This window comes from Hesperophylax consimilis, chromosome 5 (assembly GCF_061612785.1).
Source record: "Hesperophylax consimilis isolate HC1 chromosome 5, BYU_Hcon_1.0, whole genome shotgun sequence".
Lineage (NCBI taxonomy): Eukaryota > Metazoa > Arthropoda > Insecta > Trichoptera > Limnephilidae > Hesperophylax > Hesperophylax consimilis.
This window is the reverse complement of record NC_142840.1, coordinates 18476139-18503064: the sequence shown is the minus strand read 5'-3', so window position 1 is coordinate 18503064 and position 26926 is coordinate 18476139. Positions and strand designations below refer to the sequence as shown.

At 33.3% G+C, this 26926-nt stretch overlaps 1 protein-coding gene across 1 annotated transcript in view; it reads left to right on the top strand.

Annotated features, from left to right (window-relative positions):
* The first annotated feature begins 582 nt into the window (after positions 1–582).
* LOC149423596 (roundabout homolog 2-like) overlaps positions 583–26926 on the top strand; it is a 65408-nt gene continuing 39064 nt past the window's right edge. Inside the window, exon 1 of the mRNA XM_089632035.1 lies at positions 583–822. The gene's annotated coding sequence lies outside the window, so the exon portion shown is untranslated. The remainder of the gene's footprint in view (positions 823–26926) is intronic.

Sequence of the window (26926 nt, the reverse complement as noted above, 5' to 3'; positions counted from 1 at the left end):
TGCTGAAAATCACTCGAGTGGTATATAAAGTTGTTCCAAGTGAAAAAGACCAGATGCTTGGCATTGACAATGAATACAGAACATATATTATTACATAACTAAGGATTGTTAATCAAATAACAGTCTAGTTAGAGAGACAATATGAAATGACGAATTTTGGAATTATGAAAGAATTTTAATCAACCCCGTGGCCATAAAAATAATAGATCCGAAGGCTCCGTGCCATTAGGCGATAACATCTTTCGATGCTTCGTGTTTACGGTGAACGAAAATACATCCACGATTCACGATGTTCAAAAACGACGCGGCATTAAAACAAAAAAAGCTGACAGATGCGAAAAGCTTTCATGATAAAAATGCGTTACCTTTTTATATCCCGACACCGCCGTATTCTACTCGTATCTACCTGGCGTTTAATGCATCAACTTTTCCCTATTTTCATCGCTTCCCACCCTTCGCCCTTCGCCCTACCCCCTGTCTCCCTGTGAACCCCCACCCCCTAGCTCGTCACCCCGCGCGAGCCCGGACTGCGCAGGCAGTGAGCTTTCCCTACCCAAAGCGCCAGTTGAGAACGAGCAGTCCCGCTGTCGTTGCGTCGGTCCGCGCTCTATCCAAATACATCGCGATCGTATTATTTGAACGGTGAACAAGATAGATATTTTGATAAGTGGTGAATGATCATATCATATGTGTTGCTCGTGATTTACTTTTATTTTCAAAGATCCATGTACAAAGTGGGAACTTTTCAAGTTGTAAAATGATAACATTTTGGTGAAGTGTTTTGGAAAATATGTTTGCCGTGGATACGCCGTTGTAAGAAAGGTAAGAATACTAAAATTGTTACATTTAAATCTAGTATCCAAATGTAGAATTTAACTGTTAGTTTTAAAAACTTTTATAAACGTAGTAATTTGAAAAATTATAATACCTACTCTTATGTCCTCGTATTATTCTACATACAATATAATGTTAGCACCGGAATATATTTGAATATTTTAAAATACACTCAAATGATGCTCGTTACCACCTTTACTACGTAAAATACCCCGTTTCTTTTCCATATGGTTTCCGCTAAGGTGGGTTAAATTTTCCACATCAATCAAGTTTACCCCAGGAAACGCAGGGAGAGAAAACTAAGCGTAGTTATGTTATTATAAATGGGAATCTTGACTCAGCGAAGGGGGGAATTTGATGTATAAAATCATATGGTCTAATTTCTCTCTTCCAATCCCCTAGCAAATGCTAATAGTGCTGTTATCTGTTATCGTCGTTATTTATTACCGTAATTTAATCTCCTCTGGCAAATCTGTACGGAGTTTTGAATAAACAATTGATAAGACAGCATGTTAGGTATAAAGCTAAGCAAGTATCTAGATACTGAGCGATATGATTTTTTATTTGATTAAATACCATTTAACAAGTTTTGTATGAAGATTTACGTAAAAAAAATTCCGTGCTCCTATTATTGAGTATTGAAAATGACATATGTTTGCCATATTCTTGTTTTGTCTAGTATCTAGGACGACCAAACATTAACCCGTTCAAGGTTAATAAACCCAATGAATCTGTATAATGTTAGCGCTTGAATATGTCTAAAAAAACTGTACTTCCTCTCAATATTCCCAGAGATGAGCTGCTTCATATTAACCGAATTCTTTCTCACACCTCATCTACACGAGGTTAGTTTTTGCGGTTCAGAAACAACTTAGAATGGAGAACTTAAAGCACAGAATCTCAAGTGGCTAAAAAGTAAAAAAAAACAGAAGTTCTTCTAAAATGGGTTAGATCAGAGGTCCCCGAACTTTTTTTGTCCCGTAGACCACGTTCCGATTTTTCTGTTGGTAGACCTCCTGCTTTCATAATATATTTTTTTTAGACTGAAATGTCCTTTGATTTCATATTGAGTTTTTATTTATGAGGTATTCTCGATTGCTCAATACTGGATTCCCCGCAATAATTCCATCAAAAATTTAACCTATTCGTCAACATTTCAGAATTTTTTTGTTGTACTTTGAAAACTATTCCAAATAAAAAAAGTGACATTCACAAAAATTTGTCCTAAAATGTGGCCTGAAATTGGCCTAAATGGGATCCACTCTTGTGGATTTTCTCTCTATTTACATCTAATGCACCCCCAACTTTTTTTTCCTTGAAAATGACCCCCTATAGGTCTAAATCGACCCCTGGGGGTCGGTATAGACCCCTCGTGGAATGAGTTGATTAGATTCATTCGTTCAACGTTCTATATATATGTACATTTTACATATTATCAAAAAATATGCCCATTATACAGACTTTTGACCAAGATCTTCTTCTGTAGGTATTTATATTGTTTCTTGTACAATATCTCTCAGTCCAAATTTAAAGTAGGGTCTTTTGATACTTCACAGGTTTTTTTAATGACCAGGCAATTAAGTATCGTTTTACGAAGGAAATATATATTTTTCGGATATTCCAGACCAACAGATTAATGTCGCATCGACGCAAGTAGTCAGGTTGCGTAGAATGCAATAAGTAATCATCTGACACTCATTGCTTTTCTTTCTTTTGCTCTTCATATACTCATTTGGCAATGTGGTCAATTCTTTGGTGACATTAAAACATTTCAATGTATCATCCGGTCAGTGGTTGAGTGGGCATAGCGCTTGGGTCTCACCCGAGCGTCGCGTGTTCGATTCCTCGGCTGGCTAAGTCCTCCATCACAACACAAGCAACATTTTCGGCTTTCTGTGGTGGTAGTAAGAGATTTTCAAACATTGTTGGGTTATTCGTGACCCGGGAATGTTTGTCTTTGTTTAAAAAAAAAAAAAAAATTTTAAAATTAATTTTTAAATTTTTAGCTAATTAAAATCATTTTTCTTAAAATCTACCATTATCGGATCTATTTAATATATTTAGTATACTAGTTACATTAAAAAGCAATTATTCGTCAAACGATGGATTTCATCAGCTTCTTTATGAGTTGACTTTTAGTTCTGGATTTCGAACAACTGATCAATTGAACAATCTAGAAGTGACATTTATCTTCAATATGTAAAAATGTTTACTTATAAAAAACGCAAGACACGTTATTTCATAATAAATAAGGTTCTTAATTACCAACATCACTCTTAAAGGTAACTAAGCCTAAGACAAAAAACGTTTCAATTTTCCACATATTCAGAGAGATAAAACTTTAAGCGTAATATTTATAAAATAATACCAAAAGGATGCTTGATGAATACTTATGTACCTATCCACTATAAAAATGTACCCTGCTATCATATGACTTGGAGGCATGGGATTTGGCAGAGGAAAAATGGAAGAGAATGCTGAAGAGTGTGTACTTATTACAAAATAATAACATGTGATTAAAATGCACGAACATGAATAATATTCAAAAAAGGGTCATTAACTGGTACTGATGATGAAGAAGATAAAGAACGCAGAATTGCATTGAAGAAGAAGATTTGGCACGATCAGTAAACAAACTACGCGATTATATCGCGCGACCCTTATTTTCAATAGCCGTAACAATATACAAGTATTTTTGATATTAACTCCACACAGGAGGCCTCGAGGGAAATAATTTCCCTGTGTGGAAGTGTATGAGAAGACATGTGAGACGTTCCACACCTTCTTTCTTTACATGGTAAGTAGAATCTAACGATTAAGAATCTCCACTGCTGAAAGAAGATCTTCGTCTTCGTTGCTCAGAAAATATTTTATTTTATCAATAACCAGCTGAGGTCCCCGGCGTTGCCCGCGCTTTGTGGAGCGTTTTCTTGAAATCTCATGTAAACAGTGATCTTCCTGCTGTTTTGATAGCCGAGTGTGCAAAATTTCATCAATCTCGGAATAAAACTGAAGATTTGCATAACAATCAAATCCACGCTGCCGCCCGCTTAATAATACTCCTTTATAAACAAACAAAATAAGAAAAAAAAAACTCATCCATAATACATTTTGGCTGCAATCCTATAGTATCGTTCAGTTCTATAAAATCATATTGAAATATTCAGGAATATTTCAGCTCTCTTCGTTCACTTCTTCTATTTCTGTTCACCTCACAACTCATCACACATAACAGTCTTGAGATCAATAAGCTATATAAGCATTAACAAAATGTTAATGTTAATTTTTCAAAAACTCTATAACAAAATCCCGAAGGAAATTGCTGTGATAGAAAATATTAATAAGTTCAAAAATGAATTGAGAAAATATGTCTATCTCAATTATTAATGTTTCTTTTTTTGTGACTTTATTGAAATATTTAAAGAAAGATTATGTTTGCCAAACAATGAACATGTTTATATGTTTATAAAACTATTAGCACACACGAAGATGTGAGCTAACTTAAGATTAATAAAATAAATAAAAATAAATAAAAATAAAAAATAAAATGTGCATTTTTCAATCCCACCAACAGAAATATCTACATATACATCAATAATAAGTAATATTTGAAATTCATTTCCAAAACGTTATTCCGTGAGCATTAATATCGCGATTATTGTAATTAATTGAAACATTTCAGTTTGGAGATAAATATGGCACAAAGCTTGCGAGTTCCACAGCCAGAAGCGAATGGAGGCTCCGTTCTATTGTTCCGTTGGACCCTTTGTTTCAACAATATTTCTAAAGGGCTGTTGTCGGTGAAATGATATTCAACCCTGTTAATCTTCGGGCGTATTAATAAGCAGGTTGTATTCAATAAACAGGCTGCGGGTTTTGCAAAAAATATCCGTGCCTGACTGCTGATAGCATCTATTTAATATATTCTTTCGTGCCTTTGTGGGCACAGCGGGAAAATAAATTTTGCAGAGATTTTTACAAAAAAAATTGAAAAAGAAAAATGTGAATATACAACAATAACTGAAGTATTACTAATCTTATTAGGAGGCATATATACTATGTATTTTTTATCTATACACTTTTTTATTTATTTAATATATATTAGGTATCAGCAGTATTTCTTTAATTATTACACTTTTAAAATAATATCATAATTCTCTAAAATAATATTAGATATCCTTTTTTCTGCTTTCTTCTTTTTTTCTCTCCTCCTTTTTTCTATTATTTTTTTACAACAATTGTGTGTAAATTGTATTTTATTTTTCTTTGTTTAAACTAATAACATTGTTAAAATAGTAATTAATTACGTTTCTCCACCTTTTTAACAGGAGCGTTTGCTCAAAGAAAAGGTGTGTTACTTTACTCTTTCTGATATTTAAAAAAACAACTTTGTAATATGTATACATTATAGATGTACCTATTTAATCCAATAAAAAAAATTTAAGAAAAAAGTGGGTACAGCATGTTTTATGAGTACATATGGTTACAAAGTATATTTATGTTGGCAATCTCACCAATGAAGAAACTGGTTCTTGTGCTTGGTGAGAGAGTTACACTAATTATAAGTAAAATAGAATACCATTATGCTTAGGTAAGTATATATATATATATATAATAGGAACAATATATAAAGAGACAAAATCTAAATACAGTGGAGATGAGTATAGACTGATAATAAATATCAATAATGGGAAAAACAGGCAATTATTTCTGAAAGTGTAACTTCAGTTTTAGTTTAAGTATGGCTATTTTATATGACTATTCTATTATCTACTATCTATTTTATTTTTATGCTATTTTTAAAATTATTGGAAACGAACGAAGCAACTGTAATTCTAGGCTTAGTTCGCACAAATCTTATCATGTTTATATGCACCCTTAAATTATCTAAGTGTATAAAGAAGAGATTTTAAGACGGTCATGCGGCCGCGTGGCGGTAAGTAGGCTTCCGGTCATTCGTTTAATTTTTATACAAATACACAATTTTATTCCAAGAATGATACAATTTTTCATACTTTACCTTCAAAATAATAGGAAGGTCACTGTTAACATCTGGTTTTGAAAAACTCTTCGTAAAGCTCGTGCAACAACTGGGTTTAAAATTTAAAATACGAGCCGTAATATCATTCATATGGACTAACTTTTCATTCCCTTCAATCTCACGACATATCCAAATCGAAGATGGCAGAGTCCACTGGCTCCAAACAGCTCAGAGCTTTTGGAACTTTTATGCGGTATTAACGAAATAAACAAAATTCCTACTATCCTGAACCTGAACATCGGAGGCCATGGTACTTCAAATAGGCGTATGTTGTGATGTGGAACAAAAATGGACCGGTCAGTGGCCGAGTTGGCATCGCGTTTGGGTCCCACCCAGGCGTAGTGTGTGCAATTCCTCGGCTGGATAAATTCTCCATCACAACACAAGCAACATTTTCGGCTTATTGTGGTGGTAGTAGAAGATTTTCAAATATCGTCAGGTTATTCGTAATCCGGGAATGTTTCTTTTTTAAAAAAAATAATAATTGTACTTAAAAAAAAAGTGACGGCGAAAGAAAAGAAAAAGAAGGGAAGACAGGAACTATCTGATTATTCAAATCAATATAGATGCTAAGATTATTATAACTAAATCTTTAAATTGTAACTCTAAGCTTTTATTAAAAGCAACGCAATTTTAACGAAATCGAAATGGCTGCAAAATTTTCTCAATAAAATACATATTTCACCTGGGTTTGAACCCGTAACCTAATGCTGCGTTCAGACCTGCTCTATTCTCTATGATCAATTTATATAACGAAATATGAGTCGATTAACTTAGGGTTTCTATTCCACCGAAAAGCCTTCTCTAAATGATTTATTTCATAGATTCTATGAAATAGATTTGATCCTTGCTTAAGAGCTACGATTTCTGGTGTTTAAAATGAGAAGACAATCATTTAAGGAGATGCACTACGTCGTGTAATATTTTGAATCGAGCCGCCATCAATAACACTCCTTACGTAGATGGCGATAAGGCTTAAATTCCCACTTACCACCATCCACCTGCTTTGATTTATGCAAGAAAAAAACATGGCCAAAAAGTGCCTTTTATTTTATTTTGTGGATGTTCAGGCATAAATATTTAAATGTTTTCCGATAATTTTATAAATAACTTAATTTGCCACATTATACAATAAAACAATAACCTAAAATGGGTTAGTAAGTAAGAAATTTTGAACTTTAAAGCAGTTTTCATAGGCCTTATAAATTATTTTTTTCTGGGCTTATAAAAAGACTTATGTAAAAAATACTCGATTATTTCAAAGGACAGGATGTATTATACTCGCGGTATTTATTTAAAGCATCTGAAACATTTTTAGGCTACCAAATATTCAAACCAAAAACACATGATTTTGCATTACTACGTAGTGCATCGCCTTAAATATATTTTTTACAAAGACACCTACTCACCCACGTTTTAAAGAGATATCATAAAGTAGGCAAGGTACCTTACCTTTATTTTTTTCGCACTGGATAAAAAATACTGTGTAATTCAACTTTTTCAGGTAAAAAATGAAATCTCCTGGTTTTATAGCGTACCTCAAAGGCGTGTTTGAAAACAGCTCAATATGAAAAAAAACCGGCGCATCTTTTAAATGTCTGCTAATTAGGGGCGGTTACGCTTTTCAGTTAACGCGCTGTTTACACGCCGCGTTTAGCTTGTATGGCGGGAAGCTGGAATTACGGGAAAGGATCAGGGTTTCGCTTCGAGAGGGACTATTCAGATGAACTCGTATACATTAAAACGTTTTTTCAATGCTAAAATATTTATTTTTGTACTACAGGGCAGGGGTGGGGAAACTGCACCACGCAAGGCTTTTTGGTGCAGCCCGCTAGCACTTTTGGTGCGGCCTGCTGAAAGCAACGAAAAAAAAAAATTCGTAACGGCAGAAAGTTTTGTTTTCACGGTACGTCAGATACGTTAGTAAGTAAGTTAGTATAATAAATATAAAATCATTTTCATGTTTAATTATGAAAATAGAATTGCAGGCCATAAATGTTGGAAGATTGTTGGAAAACCATTCAAGTGTTCTGATATAATTTTGTAGTTGCATACTCATTAGCGAACACGATATTTGGTCCACATTTTTTTATTCGTGCATATGAGTTCTTGGCAGGTGAGATTATAAATTTAAAAAAATTGGTACTTGTTAAAATTAGGTATTAAACATATATCGAGGATTCCAAACTCCCTCCACCTCTACAAACTACAAACATCCTAATAGCCCCCGCCGGCAAAAAGGTTCGTCACCCCTGCTATAGGGCTTAACCATCTCTTTGGTTTAACGGAAAACTCTTTATATTATGTTAGCAGTATATATTGCTTAAATATTGATGAAAACCCGCTTGTTTATTTCTACTTTTTATGTATATATTGTCCCAACTGCCCTAAGTCGGTGGCAATATGGTGTCCGCAGTTGGGGTAGGTATGTTTTCAGGCTGACTGTAATTCAAAAACAGCTTCTCGAGTCTGAATGGTGGTCTTTCATTAATGCGACAATGAGAGTTACCACCACAAACTGACTGCATGTTAGCTGTTTATCTTTAAAAGATTGACGTTTAAAAATTGAAGATTAAGGGTAAACTTAAAAAATATTTATATAATTCGTTTCATAGATGGCGCTAATTTTAAAATAAAAGAACGCTCTTTTTGCACGAATTAATAATAGTGTTTCCATATAAAACAGAACTCTTTCAAGAAACATATAATCAATATTTTATTGTTTCAGCAACGTGAAAAGAGAGTTTTTTTCTAAAATATTGAAATTAGCGATATCTTTGAAGTCAAAAAATAAGTTTAGTATACGTTTGATCCTGAAGAAGTGAACATTGTTCACAAAACATGTTGATTGTGTACAAGTAAAGTGATGTAAACAAAGTTATTTGTCTTTTTAATAAAATAAATAATGCCATCACAAAGTGAAAACCTTTCCGAAGAAGTTTTCTTCGAAAAATCAAAAATCAATTTTAGATTAACCCTTAACCCAGGGTTAATTCAAATTACAATGATTTATTTCGCCGTAACGGTAGCGACTTTGAAAAGTCAGATTTTTTTGTTTTTTTATAGCTTGTAGTCTATTCTGTGCAGTTTATTCAGCTCGGTTAAAATCCTTACTCCCGCCACAAAAACGGTAAATATTTTGATATCAGCTGATTGTGAGTTCCATCAAATTTCTGCCGTCATTGATTACTTAATTTAAGGCGATGCACGATATCGTGTAGTATTTTAAATTGAGCCGCTATCAATAACAACCCTTACGTAGATGGCGATAAGGTTTAAATTCCTGCTTAACACCATCCGCCTGTTTTGATTTATGCAATAAAAAAACATGGCCAAAAAGTGCCTTTTATTTTATTTTGTGGATGTTCAGGTATGAATATTTTTTTTTTTTTCAATCATTTTATAAATAATTTAATTTGCCACATTATACAATAAAATCATAACCGAAAATGGGTTAGAAAGTAAGAGATTTTGAACTTAAAAGCAGTTTTCATAGGCCTTTACATTATTTTTTTTCTGGGCTTATAAAAAGAGTTATCTAAAAAATACTCGATTATTTCAAAGGCCAAGATGTATTCTACTTGCATTATTTAATTAAAGCATCTGAAACATTTCTAGGCGACCAAATTTTCAAACCAAAAACACATGATTTTGCATTACTACGTATGGCATCGCATTAATGAGATATCAATATTTTCCACTCGAATTACACATATTTTAAAGCATAAAGATATCTTCGATAATAATTACAAAAATTAAATTCACAATGGTAGCAGAAGTCGGGGACGCCCGAGGAAGACATGTCACGATCAAGTGAATCAGATACTTGAGTCGGACCATGTCAAGAGTCAGAACAATAGAAGAGTATGTATAAGACGATGCATGAATGTGAATGAGGCAAGGAGTGTATGCCAAAACCGAGTTGTTTGGCGGTCCGTCCTCTCTGCCTACCCCTGCGGGGAAACGGCATTAGTCAATTCACTGTTCACAGTTATTTGCTAGAATATTCAGAAAGAATGAATTTCAATGTTCATTCAAATTAACACTGGTAGTGACGCACATATTTTCGACAAGTATGGCGAATTTTAAAAGATTTTTAACCTCAATTTCTTAATTTCTGACTGAATTTGAGTTAAAATGCCATTTGTTTCAAATCTTAGAAATTATCACTATATTGTAAAAGTGAATTTTTGATATTTATTTGTATAATTTTTGTTTTGTGTTTACTTTACTTTACCATTTAAAAAATACCCTCTTACGTCTAATTATATTGACGTAGAATAATTTCTTAAACATAATAAATACCAAAAAATTTCAAATAAATTTTTGAGGTAATATCAAGCATTACATATTTTATATATGTGGAAACAATTATGCGGGTTAACAATTAAATGTGAAAGGGTTAACAATTAAAGATTTTTATACCACTTGTTTGCAATGAGTTATGTTATTGACGCATTCAAAGCACTTTTTACCGTTGACTCAACGCAATCTGAACTATAAAGCAGACAGACAGTTTATTTATCACAGTTTTGAAACCTGCACCTACCAAGTAAGTATGGTACTGTATATTATCTCCGTATATAGTTAGTAATAACATAGATCATTGTAGAAATGTTTTATATATTTTTATTGATTTTGCACAAAAACGGCGCTGTATAAATCATCCAAATATTATTATTTTGTTATTATCTCTTTTGCCTAATTTCTTGGCTAACGCCGTTGCCTATACTCAGCTTGGAACATGATTTCTTTTATGAGGCAACAAGTTTTTGAATGTTCCGAAAAAATATAAGCCTCCCTAATGTTAATTTTTCAATTGCCTTCCAGATATATTCTCGGCATCTTCTTAAGGTTTAAAGTGAAAGTATGTTATGTTGTACCTTCTCTAAGCTATGTTACAACGTTTTAACTGAAAGTATTTTACCGAAGTGTGAAATTTATTGTCTAAAATAAAAGGCAATGCTAACTCAAGGATAATCCCCGAAAAACCAATGGTGCAATAAACATCAAACGAATGCCGTAAAGGTCTCTATTACAGCAAAAGATAACGAAGCCAAGTTTTGCCTTCAATAATTCACTCAAAGTGTTGCTCCATATTTGCCCGTCGTTGAAGTGGCACCTTTTCAAGGAAGTCTACGACGTCGTAAATTAAAATTCGCTTTCTCCTTCGGGCTGTAATCTGCCGGTGGGATGTTTGTCATCGTAAAAATCTGTTTGTTCCCCACCTGGCACCGTAAACAATATGTAAATAAGGCGATGCATCATTAGGTGGGCGGGATCTGCCTAAATCCACCCCAACCACCCCACCCGACCCCCCAATATACCTTCTACATCCCTATACCTCCACCACCCTCCCCCCCGACTAGATGCTGGGCCGGAAGAGGGAAGGAGGTGTATTAACGTTGCCCCCTCTTTATGCCCTATGCATATTCATTGCAGCCTTCCGCACCTATTATCCTATGAGCATAAAGGAAAACGTAAATCAGCACTTCTCAAATTGCATATTATTCTTGGGGATTCGCTGCCCCGTTTTGAAACAACTTATATTATTCTCCTCGTGGCATTCAGTTCATGAATAAAAAAAAACTGAGAAAAGTTTTGTTCAACATCCGGTGTTTACATTTTACGGAGTTGAAGTTTTGTGACAATGTGATTCCAGTTCAAATCCCTGGAGGAACACAAATCTTTTTCGGTTTGTCGGACAAAACATAAAAAATACAATGAAAACATGGGATTATCACGACTTACTAGCATTTTTCTGTATTCCCATCGACCGCCCAAATGAACATTTGCTTTTTTTACTGTGAAAAACGTTCTTGATTTTACGTTTTGCTAGTGACACTTATCTTTTTCGGTTTGTCGGACAAAACATAAAAAATACAATGAAAACATGGGATTATCACGACTTACTAGCATTTTTCTGTATTCCCATCGACCGCCCAAATGAACATTTTCTTTTTTTACTGTGAAAAACGTTTTGCTAGTGACACTTTAGAGGAAAGATATATATTTAGTGTATAATAACTCTTCAAATCTAGTGACTAGTGGGTAATTATACAAATTAATGGTAATGCTTCCACCCTGGAACGAAGCGAAACACGTATTTCATCTGTGAACTGTCGAAACAGGGTGACTAGGAACAGGCAATAAGCCACATTTACTATATTGAATGTGAGAAAAAACACTCTTCCTTCGACATTTTTTCCCTTAGAAACACTTTTTAGTCTGTCTAAATCTGCCCTATCGCAGTAGTTTTTTTTATTAAGTTGGTGCATTTCTTAAGTATGAAAAGCCTACGCGAAAAAATCAACAAAATGCATGTAATGCCAATCATCCAGAAGCATTTATGATTTTTTTTAAAAGATTTTTTAACAATAGAAGAGTGCAAGTACGCCGGACCTATTCATAAGCTATGTAACCACGCACGTTCATGCTCCATGGTTTTACGTTCATTTGAATATGTCTCAGGGTTGATGTCTACCTCCTCGCTCGATGCTTTTGTTCGATAACGAGCGAACGGCTTGATGCGAAAAAGATTCAAGATCTGTAATTCTTGCTTGATTGATGTTCTACGGAAATTTACGAGTTGACTGAGGGTCTTAGTGGTATATCTATGGCACCTTGTGTCGAGCTGCTCGAGCCATGCAACGAACAGCATGGTTCCAAGTCAACATGTTCGACTGAGCCAAACCGTCGTGCATGAATGTACGTATGTAAACATACAGCTATACACCCATATAGTTGTAACAAAATACCTAGAAGTATTTAGAAAACAATTATTTAAAGAGAAAATATGTATTATCGAACATCGGTACCTAATACTCGTATAAAGCCTCGATTAGTTTGCAGAAGTTTCTACCACGATGGGCTCGAAACTATCCAACACATTGTAGTTAGAAACTGGAGCATGCATGCCAGATTGCATTTAAATAAATAGTTGAGTAAAATAATGTTATAATAACATAGTCGCAAGCCCCTGTAACGGGAACATGAACCGGCCGCGGGTACAATGCGCCAACACGATGATTAGAATGAGTAATTAACCACTGTATTACACCGGACATATAGTGGTTTGCCTCACCAGCGCTTGCATGTCCCAATAGTTTTACTCAAATGGACACGACACAATGTGCACAGAGTTTTGTTTTTGTTGATATTGGAATAATATATTTTTAGATTATAAAAAACTCAATCCAGAGCGACCTCATATTTATCCATATTTTAGGAACCCTGTAGTCCTGTAGTAATAATAATAACAATATTTGAATGACTTGTATAGCGACGTTTTTGTGCAAAATCACCTGTAATAACTAATAATGTAAAAATATTATCTTTTGTATTTGTTCTTGCCAATCTTCACCCCTACATGAATTGTCATGTCGAAGTCAGGGATGCCCAAGAAAGACAAATCACGATCAAGTGAATCAAAAACATTCTTGAGTCGGGCCATGTAAACAACCAGAATGGGGTACGTATGAAAGAACCTGAAGCAATGAGTACCCACGTGTCAAGATAGAGTTGTGAGGCGGTTTATTCTCCCTGCCTACCCCTGCGGAGTAGTAGTCATTTTTGCTGCATTACAATTTTTATAACATTATTCACTCTTTTATAAATTAGGCGAATAAAGTTATAAAGCTTTTATTCAACTTTGAAGAAATAGTGACTTTGGTTACGTTACAGATACAGATACAAATCATCCAAATGTTATAATAATGCTTAGAACTCAATAGCCAGGTTACCTCAAATTTTCTCTCTTTCCTCTCCTTCTCTCCTATCGAGTCCTTGTTTTAATTGATAAAACGATAAAGTGCTGAAATATATTCATAGCACACTTCTGAATGAACATATGGATAAAAGCATTAATATTAAATTTTCGTACAATTTCTAAAAGTCATTTTAAGAGCCTAAAAACATCCTTGAATTTCCAAACGTTCTATTTTACTTTTAACACTTTTTATGGCAACCTCCAAGCTTCTCTCTATCGTAAATATCGCTTACCCGACGTTGAACAATGTAATTATTTATTAGGCAATATTTTCCAAATTGACAAAAAATATAAAGCGGCATCTCCAACAAGGTGTTGAGACTGGTACGACCATAATAACACTTCACAACAAAAGTGGGAATACGACGTGTTATTACGTCGTGAACACTCCACAATATAAAACTAAAGAAATTCCTGAAAGTCTACTAATGCGTTTAGCAGATCTTCGAGAATTCTCCGTACGGACTCTCAATTTATTGGGGTGTGTAAAATTATTTACAAAAGCTCCTAGCGTCTCGAGCAATAAAGCGATAAATTGGAAACTATGTAAAATCGCATAATTTCATACGGTCCGTTTCGTTTTCAAAACATTTCTTTTATGGGGTGTAACCATTTTTTCTGGTAATAATGGGAGGTAACAACCATCACAGCCAGGCGGTTTCCTAGGGACAAAGAATCTAGTGTCCCGTTGAACAACAACAAAATCCCAACAAAAGTTCTGGAACATCTGCTCGCTCAGTGGGACTTTCCTGGACTGGATTTATTTTTAAAATTTTAGATTTAAGTGTGAGAAACGGATCGATTCTATTCTTGGCGATTTCTTGCGTCACAATGATTCTGGATCTACAAAGATCATTGTTGGGCGCGTATTCAATGGTCACGCGAGATATTTCGTCACAATCGTAATTCTCTCCTACTGAATGAATGGATTCAATGCGATTCGTTATACCACCAAAATCGATGATTGATTTTTTAAATATTTTAGTGGTTTTAATGTTTTTTCCCATGAAATCGAAATAGAGACGAGACAGACAGACTTAATTGTGGCAAATGCCAAACACAGAAAAAATGTTCATACGTGTAAAGCGCTTTTTACTAAAATTTTCGCATTACCATAAACCTGTGTCTCGGCAGTTAACTTTATTGTTTTCTTCCCCCGCCCTCTAAAGCAGGCGTGCTAAATTAATATTATTATGCAACAAATTATCAACGTAGGTAATTACAATAATTATTATTATTTCTTATCGTCCAACTTGTCAGAATAATGTGAGTGTATAAAACGTGCTTTACTAAAATATAAGACAATGAAAAACAACATCAATATACTTTTTTCTTGGGAAACTAAGAAGGGTTGTCACATATAGCTATAATAAATCAATGGGTTGTCATCATTTCATTGTTACCTTTTGTTTATTTAAGTTCGAAATATTGTGAAGAGAAGAAGAAATGTAATAATAATAATAATAATTTTTTATTCCAGAATGTACATGTAGTAATGTAGGTATTATTATTCAGTTTGATAATATTGAGCGGAAAGTGAAACAATCATATACTCGAACCTAGGTAGTAAAGCATATTATTTATTGTTATTAGGATCAATCTGTATGAATCTATAAATTTATCAAATAATATGGGTAGTTAATGTTATTATTATATCCTGCAAGATTTTATTAATGCGACAGCTGTTTCGGTATTCAAAGCCATTAACAAACTGTATTCAATAACTTTTATGTAAAAACAGTTCGATATCATTTTTAAAACGCCTCCTGGAATTGTTACAATTGAACAGGATTGTAGAACGAGTAACTCTCACTTGTAAATGAAATTCGAAAAGGTTAATTAAATCAAGGCTGTCTACACTACCATTTACAATTTTGTATCTTTATCTTTATGACGAATGAGAAATATTTTGAGGTGGAAAAGAAAGGATAGAAGAAAGAGCATAAATGTTTGACAATACCTACTTACCTGTGTTTTTAAATCGAGCAACTAAACAAAGCTAAAGCATTTCGTAGAAGCGCAACGATAAGATTCTCGATCAAAGTCTCACAATAGGAGGAACAATCTTTAATATTTATGGGTACTTCTTTTATGTGGATACCGCACAAGTCCAGAGACCCAACTGCCCGTAGGTAGTGGGACGGTAGCATCCCAATTGGAGCTGTTATGAGACTGCAGGTTATGAGAAAGGGAATAATATGGAGGTAAAGGAAGGTTGGGAAGTAGGTACCAGGTGGAATCAAATGCTCCAGAACATAGAAAATTTCCGCTTTGTTACCAAAGATCGTCAAAAAAATTAAAGTAATTTAGCGTTAATCGGAATCATTAAGTCAAAATTATTATTTGATTTACTTTTTTTAATACCGTAAAAGAATCTCAACTGCTCCAAACCTTCTGGAGCCAGTGAGATTATGGCATCCCCAATTGGTGTGTATTTCTAGGGTGAAAGTTGTGGGGAGGGGAAGGAGATGATAAAAGGAAGGTGGAGTAGTACCTGGCTGTTCAGATCTTGTCACAAAATACGGCTAAAGCCATTTCAAGCGAATTTTGATTTCTGAATGGTGGTCTTACACCAGGGCAATACTGAGAGTATTCTCCACTCTTTTATCTTTACTCGTAGAAGATACACTTTTGTGACCCACTAATGCATTTATAAGTCAAACGTATTGAAAATTTCGCATTGTTATCTTGTTCCAGCTTGCTTGACTTATCGCTTTGTCTCCATGGTAAATATTCTTTGTGTCTATGTCTTTGAAGGAACCTACGTAAGTAATGTATTCAACTCGGAAACAAAACCTTCGGCGTTTCTTTGGTAGTTGAACATAGCCTGTTGTTTTGCGACTTTTACAATAAGTTGGCAAAACATTGAAATTAGTTGAATAGTGTTTCACGGTTCACGCACGTGGAGTGGATTACCTACTTAGGGTATGTCTTGGGTCCTATCCCCAACCTTCAACTACCCGCTCTCTTTCACACAACCACTTCTGGCAAATAAGAATTCGGACGCAGAATCGAACCTAACCTATCTAATCCACTTGAGGATTTATTCACGCATTTAAAATAGGAGATAAGTGAAAACACGTTGTCCTGAAAATGAGGTCAGTTTCTAAAGTATTCGTTTTTTAAGGTAGCGAAATAATTTTGGTAAATGGATTTTTTCCTGGTAAAACTTTATTTATTTATTTTAAGCTCACACAGTCGTTCATACTCGTTAAAAATAAAACTTTGTTACAATTATAAATTAACACAATATATATGTGTGTTACTTGAGCGAGCTTTTATATGATTGTGTTTTTTATTTTAATTTTTTGATGTTTTTGTTTTCTAATTGTATGTATCTGTATTTAATTTTTTGTATCTTTATTTAATTGTAGATTTTTGTAATTGTATAATAACTGAGTTTTTATAAGTGGATTGTTCTCACGTCAGTGTGATCATCTGTAAAACCCAGTATAAATAAATAAATAAATATTATATAATTTTTTTTTGTTTTTTTCTCTACCACTTCTACTGGCCCCATTAATAACATTTAAATAAAAGTACTAATTTCGTTGGGTCTTTGCTGCGTGACTCTGGTTCAATGAACTCTGGAACTCACATTTGCTTTGAATTAAAGTATCATTTTCAAAATAAGAACTTTTTGTTTGGAGAATTCAAACAAGCGGTCAGCAGGACAATTATATTTTTTTAAATTAGAATTAAAATATCCCGTGATTTTTGATCAGAAAACGTGTTAATTTATTCGTTAATACCTGCTATCCCGTTTTCAACAGAAGTGCTAATAATTTGAGGAGATTCTCAATAAATTAGCAACACTAATTTTTCTCCGTGGAGAGTGGAAAATATTTTTAGTGTCGTCTTTGAAATACACTAATACAAATTTAATATACATACCGACTTATGTAAATTTCTGAGATTCCTCTACCTGAGGGAGTATGGCTACTACCCGTGGCTCTATCCCACTGACTTTCTCTTGGGCATGCTCGGTATGAACCATCTACGGGTCAGAAGAGATGTGCATATTGTATCACACTTCTTCAAACTGATTCGTGGATGGTTTGAAAATCCGACTATCATGGAGAGTATTAGTCTGTATGTTCCTGATGGTTATCTCCGTCACCGACAGCATAGACTGTTTTATCTCCCGGCCTGCAGTACTAACTTGCCAATGGTCATGCCGGTGGGGAGAGCAGTCTTGCTGTTGAACCGAATCAATTCGGATATCGACATATTTAGCATCGGTGAAGCTGCCTTTAAAAGGCAAGCTCTATTGATGCTGGTTTGGTTGATACACCGCGTACTTATTATGTAATACCATTTTACAAATGTACCTAAAAACGAAATAAAATGTAATTTTGTAATGTTTTTAAAGTAATAAACTAATTGAATTGAATTAACTAACTAACCAACCAACCATCATGCCGTTTCCCGCAGTGGTTGGCATAGAGGACGGACCGCCAAACAACTCGGTCTTGGCACACACATACCTACTTGTTGCTTGAAATTACTCCAGCTATGGTTCATTGAAGAGATCTGAGCTGATCAGCTTCCTCTTTACTTATTTTGCCCTTCTTTTCCCAATTTACTTCTATCTCCCTTACCTCCGTACAAATTTAATAATTCAAAATATAAAATTTCACCATTGCATTTAACTTTGTCACCAGAACCTCAATTAATTGAATATATATTTATTTTGTTGAATTGCATTTTATTATTTAACCAGCCTCATTTTTTTGTATACCTACTGAGAGTGACGACGCTAATCCCATTGATTTGTAATTTCCTTTCAAACATGATGTAATATTACAAAAATAGGCATTATCCTCTTCATTAAGTTGCCATTGTCAGTATTTGCTTACTTATGTGATGATAAAAAAATACAACCATTGAAAAAAAACTACGCATGGATTGGACCCACTTTGTTCTCATTCAAGCTTTGTATGGGGTGTCACAGTTTTGTGTAAAATATATCTGTGATCCTTTTGTCCCGGGTAATAGTGTAAATAGAGTTTTTTGTAAGCCACCCAGTTATTTACTGCGTCTCCATTGTCAGACTACCCCACGATTTTAGTTCAGCACCTAAAGTCAGATGTAGTCAATGTGAGGCCCGAGGCTATGTTTTATGACTGTGGGGCATCGATGTATATAAAATAGTTGGTCGATGCTGAGGGTTATTAGAACACGTGCGATAGAAAAAAAATCTGTATATTTTTATTTAGTTATTAAATTATAATTTTTTTCTTTCTGTTATAAGTAAAATTAACTAATAAATGTTTTCTTTCTGTTATAAGTTAAATTAACTTATCAATGTTTTCTTTCTGTTATAAGTTAAATTAACTTATACAGGTTTTCTTCAAATTCACATCTAATTTTTTAGACCAACTCTAGTTTTTTAATGTTAAATGCACGAGTCGTAACTGCCCAAAAAATATTGAGAATATGTCATTAATAATTTTTGGAATGTTGTGATATTGAGGAAGACATGGCACGACCAAGTGAATCATATACTTGAGTTGGGCCATGTCAAGAGTCAGAACAATAAAAGAGTATGTATGAGGCAATGTATGAATGTGAATGAGGCAAGAAGTGTGTGCCAAGACCGAGTTGTTTGGCGGTCCGTCCTCTCTGCCTACCCCTGCGAAGAAACGGCGTGATGGTTAGTTAGTTAGTTATAATGTAGGAATTAGGGAGAGGAAAGAGATCAGGAAGCGGAAAGTTGGGAAATACATGGTTTTTAGATCTGGTAATTAAATACTGTTAAATACATCGCAAAGCAACGTTTGGTTTCAGAATTATTGTGGTTTTCACCAGGGCGATACTGAGAGTACTTTCAACTCCGAAATCTGATTTGTTGACACAACGATGTTACAAAACTTAAAAACAATAAAAAATAAGAAAATAGTACAAAGACAATAAACAACAAGCATGTACGGATTGTGAACAAGAAACATATTATTTGTTCTTTTTACAGTTCTGCAAGTATTTGCATTATTTACACAAAAATCAAAAGAATATTAAAAAAAGGTTTTAATTATCAATTAATTTCACGCTGTTAGTGTGACAACCGACCGTCGCAGCGAATTAGACAAAAGACTCAACCCTCTGTCAAACATTGACTACCCCTGGGGCTGTGGGGACCTTTTTTTTACCACCCCACACCAAACACGCGTCGATACATTTTGTTGACAATGAATCCCTGCGCTTAGAATATTCTTTGTGCAATCAGTGGTGCATTTTTATAGGCCCGGTAAAAAAACATAAAAATGGAGCCTAAACATGACGTTGGGCTTGAATATATCAAGATTTTTTTAGTCCCTTGATATTCAATGATTTCTATTGTAAAAGCAAAACGAAAACATCAGAAACGCTGATTTTAGGGTGTATTTTTGTTGGGGTTTTGTAATTATAAATATCGCATTTTCAATCGTTGTTTATGGTTGTACTCGAGTTGCTTAATTTTTTTATCTGTCCCCCTCTAACTTGTAGTTGGTGTTGTCTAAGACACGTAAATGTGTATAGACGCACGGAGAAAAATGAGTATTGCTGATTTATTAAAAACTGATTAAAAACGGGATTGCCTTTTTATAGTCAACATGCATTTGCCCTGATAATATATAATGACGAAATGTGAAAATGTTATGATTTTTATGAACACGTGTTTCGACATCGCGATATAACATTCATTGTTAGTAAAAGTTTAACAGGAAACCTACAAATTCGTCCGTTTAGGGCCTGCAGTCCATTGATGTATTATATTTAGATAAGACTTGAAGAGAAACAATAGGTTCCGCTTTTGTACCTCCATCTGACCTCCAATTGACCTCCAACTCTCCCAACGCTCTAACTAAAACTGCCGAATCCTGTCTAAGGGCACCGCTTACGCGTTATAATAGTGGAAAAAGTTTCGACGAGAGATTAGTATACAGTGGGGACTTTTAATTGAAGCTCTATGCTGCAATCCTGTTTTTAACCGGGTTACGAATAATTTGAAGAAATTCTTTACTATATCAGTAGGTAAGTTTTCTCAGTGCGTAAGTTGTCGAGATGATTTGAATAAATTGAAACGTTTAAAGAAAAAAAATAATGAAGTTAATCATAACGAAAAGATGAAATTCCTCAGGAAAAATCTCACTAGCAAGCTCTAGCGTCACAAAAATTGCACTAGTTTTTACCCTGGAATATCATTTTCAGTAAGCAACAAACAGCATTACTAGCAATACTGCTGTGATCTCAAAGAAGACAATGTGTTTTTAGTTACCGCGGCAGAATACCTATGTAGCTTTGACACTATCTATCTATCGAAATATATTATATGATGCTACATTTGTTTATAACTTGTATATTTTTGTCTAAAAACAGGGTGATTCCGGGCAGTAACCATTTGTAAACATTACAATAAATGTACCGCACTAAATTAACGGAAACTGTTTTTTTATATGTGTTTTAAAAACGCAACGGTTTTTCGTTAAAAAAACATACGTGCACCTTTTTTAGTTAACTCACTAACATAGGTACTGCATAATAGTTAAGGGGCTCAATTTCACAATATATTGTTATTATGAATAACACGCTTACGACATACTTTTAGCGGCATCCCTACAACACAAGACGCGTACTACACGTATAGGTCATGCCACATTTGGCAGCTCTTTAACCTTTCAGAAAGGGCGGCCGCTGATCTTAAGGAATGCAAGGCAATAAACATTTTAAGGGCATGTGTATTTAGCAATCTGGGATATATATTATTGTTTACTTAGGGAGACGACAACACGGGGTCGGATAGCTAGAAGGGACCGACATCTGTTCCACGTGTGATTTATCCTCCAGATAAAGGTGCTAGACAGCAAGTTTTGTACAGGATATGACCAATATGTTGTAACATGGCGTTAAATTTCACGTCCTTCCGAAAATATTTGCGATATTTATGTCTCAGTTTATATTGGGATGGAAGTCTTGTTTGTCCAGCGATTTTATAATCTGGACATCTGGACAAGAGGCAGGATTCGAAATTCAGAATGTCAACATCTGGCCTAGGGTCAAACATGAGTTTTTACAGTCTTGGTACAATGATGCAATAATATGGCCTACAGCTATAAAAAAACTGTTAGTATTGGAAATCAGGGTCGGGTGGGGGATTGGGCGGTTTCTCGACTGAGTGATCAGTGACCACATATGAAAGTTTTTTTGTGTCAAAAAAAACAACCTCAAAAATGACCGAAAATGTCATTGGAGACCTAAATTTCATCAACATTTTTTAATCCAAATAATTTCAGGAATCAATTGTGTCAAGTACGTTTCTTATCATCCTGTAAACACAGATACCCGACCATAGCCCAAGATATCATCAGCCATTTTAGTAAACCCAATTTCTCTAGGTACACCGTAATCAAGAATTTTATTTTTTTTTTTTTCAAATTTATAATGTTTTCTGTGTATTTTAAATGCGCTATATACTTTTTATTTTATTTTTTTATTTTTTTTTATGAGGTCATTTCATGTTATGATGAAGTACAAATATAACATTAAATTTACAATTACATGTTATTACATTACAGTGAGTTTGTTTTCTTTTTAGTACATCTTGATACACCTTTTTTAAGAGCAAATGCTCGTGTTGAAAAGGCGGAGAAAAAACGCGTGTAAATAATAATTTAACATATATATATAACATAATTATATCAAATAGAAAAGAGAAAAGGATGTAAAAGAAGGAAAGAGATAAGAATAAGAAATAAGAATAAGAAATAAGAATAAGAAATAAGAAATAAGAAAATAAGAATTAGAAATAAGAGAAAAGGATTTCAATATTGTAATAAAATGAGAGATTATATTGTGTTTTTAAGTATAAACAATTTTGATATGCTATTGATATAATGTTTTTATTAAGTTTTTGAATTTTTCATAATTCGTTTCCAGTCTTAAGTTAAGAGGTAATTGGTAAACCATTTGACACCAAAATATTTATAAAATTGTTGGGCTGTGGTGGTGTTACAGCGTGGGATAGTTATAGAGCCAAGAATACTATGTCTATTGCTGTTCGAAAAAGTTATTAAGTTGTCATTGTTGAAACAATCTTTATGTATTTGAAAAAGAGTTATTTTGTTATAAATAATATGAAGTGAAGGGACTTTAAATTATTGAAATAATCTAATTGTGGGGTAATCGTACGGTTTTTTCAAAATTATTTTTATTAGTATTCTTTGGATGATTTCTAAAGGTAAGAGAGAAGTTTTGAATGCTCCACCCCAACCAACAATTCCATATTGTAATATAGATTGAATTAGTGAAAAATATATGGTTCTTAATAATTTAAAATTTAGTATGTTTCGTATTCTAAGAAAAATGTACACTAATTTTCTTAACCTTTCTACTATTGCATTGATTTGTAATTTCCACTTTATGTTACTATCTATAATTACACCAAGATATTATACATTAGTTTTAACAGTAAGTAGAGAGCAGTCAGGTTTACATACATTTGAAATTCTATTACAATTATATGAGTGTATACTTATCTTTAAATTATCAGGGAATGAATTTTTATTAATGGTGAAAGGTATTATAAAAGATTTTTCAGTATTAAGTGTTAACAAATTTTTATCGAACCATTTTTTTAGTATGTTTATGTCTAACTCTGCTGTTTTTTGGGTTTCATTCCAAGTTAATCCCTCAGTTAAAATTGCTGTGTCGTCAGCGTATGAAATAAGTTTAGACTTAATTGAGAGTTTAAACATATCGTTGACATAAATGATGAAAAGGATTGGACCTAGAACAGTTCCCTGCGGGATGCCAAAATTTGTGGTCTATGAATCACTCAGAGAGCCATTTAACTTTAAAAATTGCTCTCTATTAAATAGATAATTTTCAATCCACGAAAGCATTGTTAGTTATACTAATTTTCGCTAGTTTCGAGATAAGATTAGAGTGCGATATACTATCAAAAGCTTTTCTTAAGTCAACAAATGTTCCAATGCATTTTTTTTTATTATCTAAAGATTTGTATATTTCAGATGTTAAGTCAACGATAGCATCTTGAGTGCTCATATTTTCTCTAAAACCATACTGATGTGCATTTAAAATTTTATTTTCTTTTACAAATTTAAATATTTGTTTTTTAACAATTTTTTCAAATATTTTGGCAATGTTTGAGGTGAGAGAAATTGGCCTATAGTTACTACTTAGATTCGGGTCCCCAGATTTAAAAATTGGGGAAATAATAGTTTTTTTGTAGGTAAAGGGAAAGTTGCCATTTTCAAAACTTGTATTTATGATGTGAGTGAAAGGTTTACAGAGTGATTCAGAATTTTTTAAAAGTATTTCTACAGAAATGTTGTCAAATAAGAAGAGTTGGAAGAAGAAGTTGTAAAATAAGAGAGCTTATAGCTCATCATGGAATTGACGCTGGAAGCTGAAAAGAGTTGCTCTGATTTAGAAAATATTATTAGCCGTTCAAATTTTACTAAGCCCATATCGCGGGTTTCGAGAGTTGTTGCCGGTACAATTATTGAAATAAATATTAATTACATTGAAGTAGCAAAGTAGAATGCACTACATTTAATAATATTAATATTTGGATACTTTGCATTTCGCCCTTTTGGTGTAAAAGCTAATAAGTAGGCAATTTCAATTAAAATCAGTACATGGAAGCTCTTTTCGCTTAAAATGCTTGTTAAATTAATTTGTTAATCGAATTCCTTGAATCTGCGAGTTATTTTGGCCCAAGGCAGAAATATCTTTTAGAACAACAATTTTCAATTTGATCAACAAAAATTAATATCGACTTAAAACTTCAATGGTATTTGCCCGCGGCTAGAAAATCTAATTTCGTCGTACTAATCTAAGGTTATTAAATTGTTTTGCTGAATTTTGACCTCATAATGTAAATAATAATAACTTGAGAGAGACTTTATCGGTTATATAGCTAATTGAATGTTACCAGTTATTTATTGCTTCAACATCGTTGAAGATAACCCTTTCCTTGTGTTTACATTATATCAATCAGTTATTCAAGATTGATGACATGTCAATAATAACAGCCGCCTCAAAATAATCGATTAATTAAGTGGATAGCACACGAAATCAGAAAACAGTTATACATAAATATATTTGTAAATATTACAGTGATTACAAATAAATATAACAAACGTAATGAAATTTCTGTATGACGCTTTCACCAGCAACTTTCTTAAACAAATATATTGTTTTGACTGAGAATTGAACCTTACTCCCCAGAAACAAGAGTCAACAACGCTAAAACCTAAGCCAAATTCTAATTCGTTGGTACCGACATTTATTTCGTATATTAAATGCTGTAAATTTTCATTTATTAAATATAATGTCATCAAATTTCCGAAAAATCGCATTTCGGGAAGTGGTTTAATTTCCACTTGCAAGGTTCCACTTTCATCATTCATTCATTCAATCAAGGAAACAAAATCTCAATTCAAATACATGTATTTAAAAATATTAAATTGTCTAATAGAGGAATAATCTCTTGTCAGAAAAGAGGTTTCTTGGTGTAATGGTGAGCGCGATCACCCGGTAAAATACAGATCTGAGTTGAAGCCTTGGTGATAAATAAAATCCTATTGCAGTTCTGTGAGTTTATCTACTTTGTTGTTTTAATGTTATTAATATTTTTTAAATAATTAAGATGATCCTACAAAATCTATCCACGAAAACTCGCGAACAGGAATTCTAGCTTGATTAACTTTGCACGTCTTTATCTGTCATTATTAGGTTCTTTATTTGATTGATAACGGCAAAGGAATTCAGTAGATTAAATGACATAAATACTTCTCTAATAAAATTTATTGAATTATCATACTGTCACAATAATTACAATAGCGTATTATCCAAGGTTGATATTTTCAGTTGCGTACTTACCAAATAAATAATATTTCTCGGATGATTTATAAATAATGTTTATTTCTCTATTGTTTATATCTCTATTATGAATGATCTACAACCTCTCTCCGTGGCTATAAATGTATTGTTTTGTAAATATTTCGTTTTGTATAATCTTTTGTTTTATAAAAAAAATTTAATTCATATTCCTTTTCACCAATTTATTTACTTATTCCATATTATGCTGTCTCAGTAGAGGTAAAGTCACAAGGAGGAAATCCATAATTGGTTTTATTTTAGCCATACAATACTTATGTACAAACTGATTAAATGTAAACTGTCGATTTCCAGAAAAATTATTCAGTAAATCACAGGATGAATATTAAATAAATTCTCTCCAAAAGGTTAAAATTTCGTAGGCATTCCACATAATAATTCAACTACGCGTGTTCCGTATTCCGGCCAGATTTGGTGTGAGAACATCAGTGAACTCATCCGTGTAATATTATTACCAGCCGTGAATATAATATGTCATCTCCGTTACTGGAATATGTCCCGTCTCCATCCCGTTAAACGCTAACTGTTTAGTATTGTTATTATAATATTCTCTTACTCCATTTAGGTGACGAGTCCACGCCCACGTGTGGAACACATGCGTGGAAGGAATCACAAACATATAGCACTTCTACACGATCATTACTAGGATGATAAAACAGCATCACTGTGTAAATCATAACGCTTAGTAGAACAAGCTTTTTAATGAATGTTACCGTGGGGGAGCTTCGGATTTTAATGCGTTTTTAAAAATCTCAATTTGGGCACAAAAATGTTTTCAGGAAGGACATTAATACTTACTTCAAAACGTTAGCGTTCAACGTCATTTTATTTTTATCCTTGATAAATTTCAAGGGGAGTTAATATTTATCTTCCCTTGAATTCATCAATATTCACGAGTGTTAAGGATGAAAATTAGTAGGTTTTAACCTTAATAAATCTATACATCTTTTTTCATACTATTTTAGTTTATTTATTCTTGCCTAATTGCAAGTAGCTTGACGGAACGATCTTTGTGAAATAATGTTATATTACATGACAATTTCTTTCATTCATATTCCAACAATAAATAGTACCTACTAACAAATGTATTTAATAATTTTATATTACATGACAATTTCTTTCATTCATATTCCAACAATAAATAGTACCTACTAACAAATGTATTTAATAATGTTATATTACATGACAATTTCTTTCATTCATATTCCAATAATAAATAGTACCTAATAACAAATGTATTTAATAATGTTATATTACATGACAATTTCTTTCATTCATATTCCAACAATAAATAGTACCTACTAACAAATGTATTAAAAAAATGAGAGATATAAAGAATTAGACAAATTAAAATAATTTAAAAAAAATAATACTTTCGG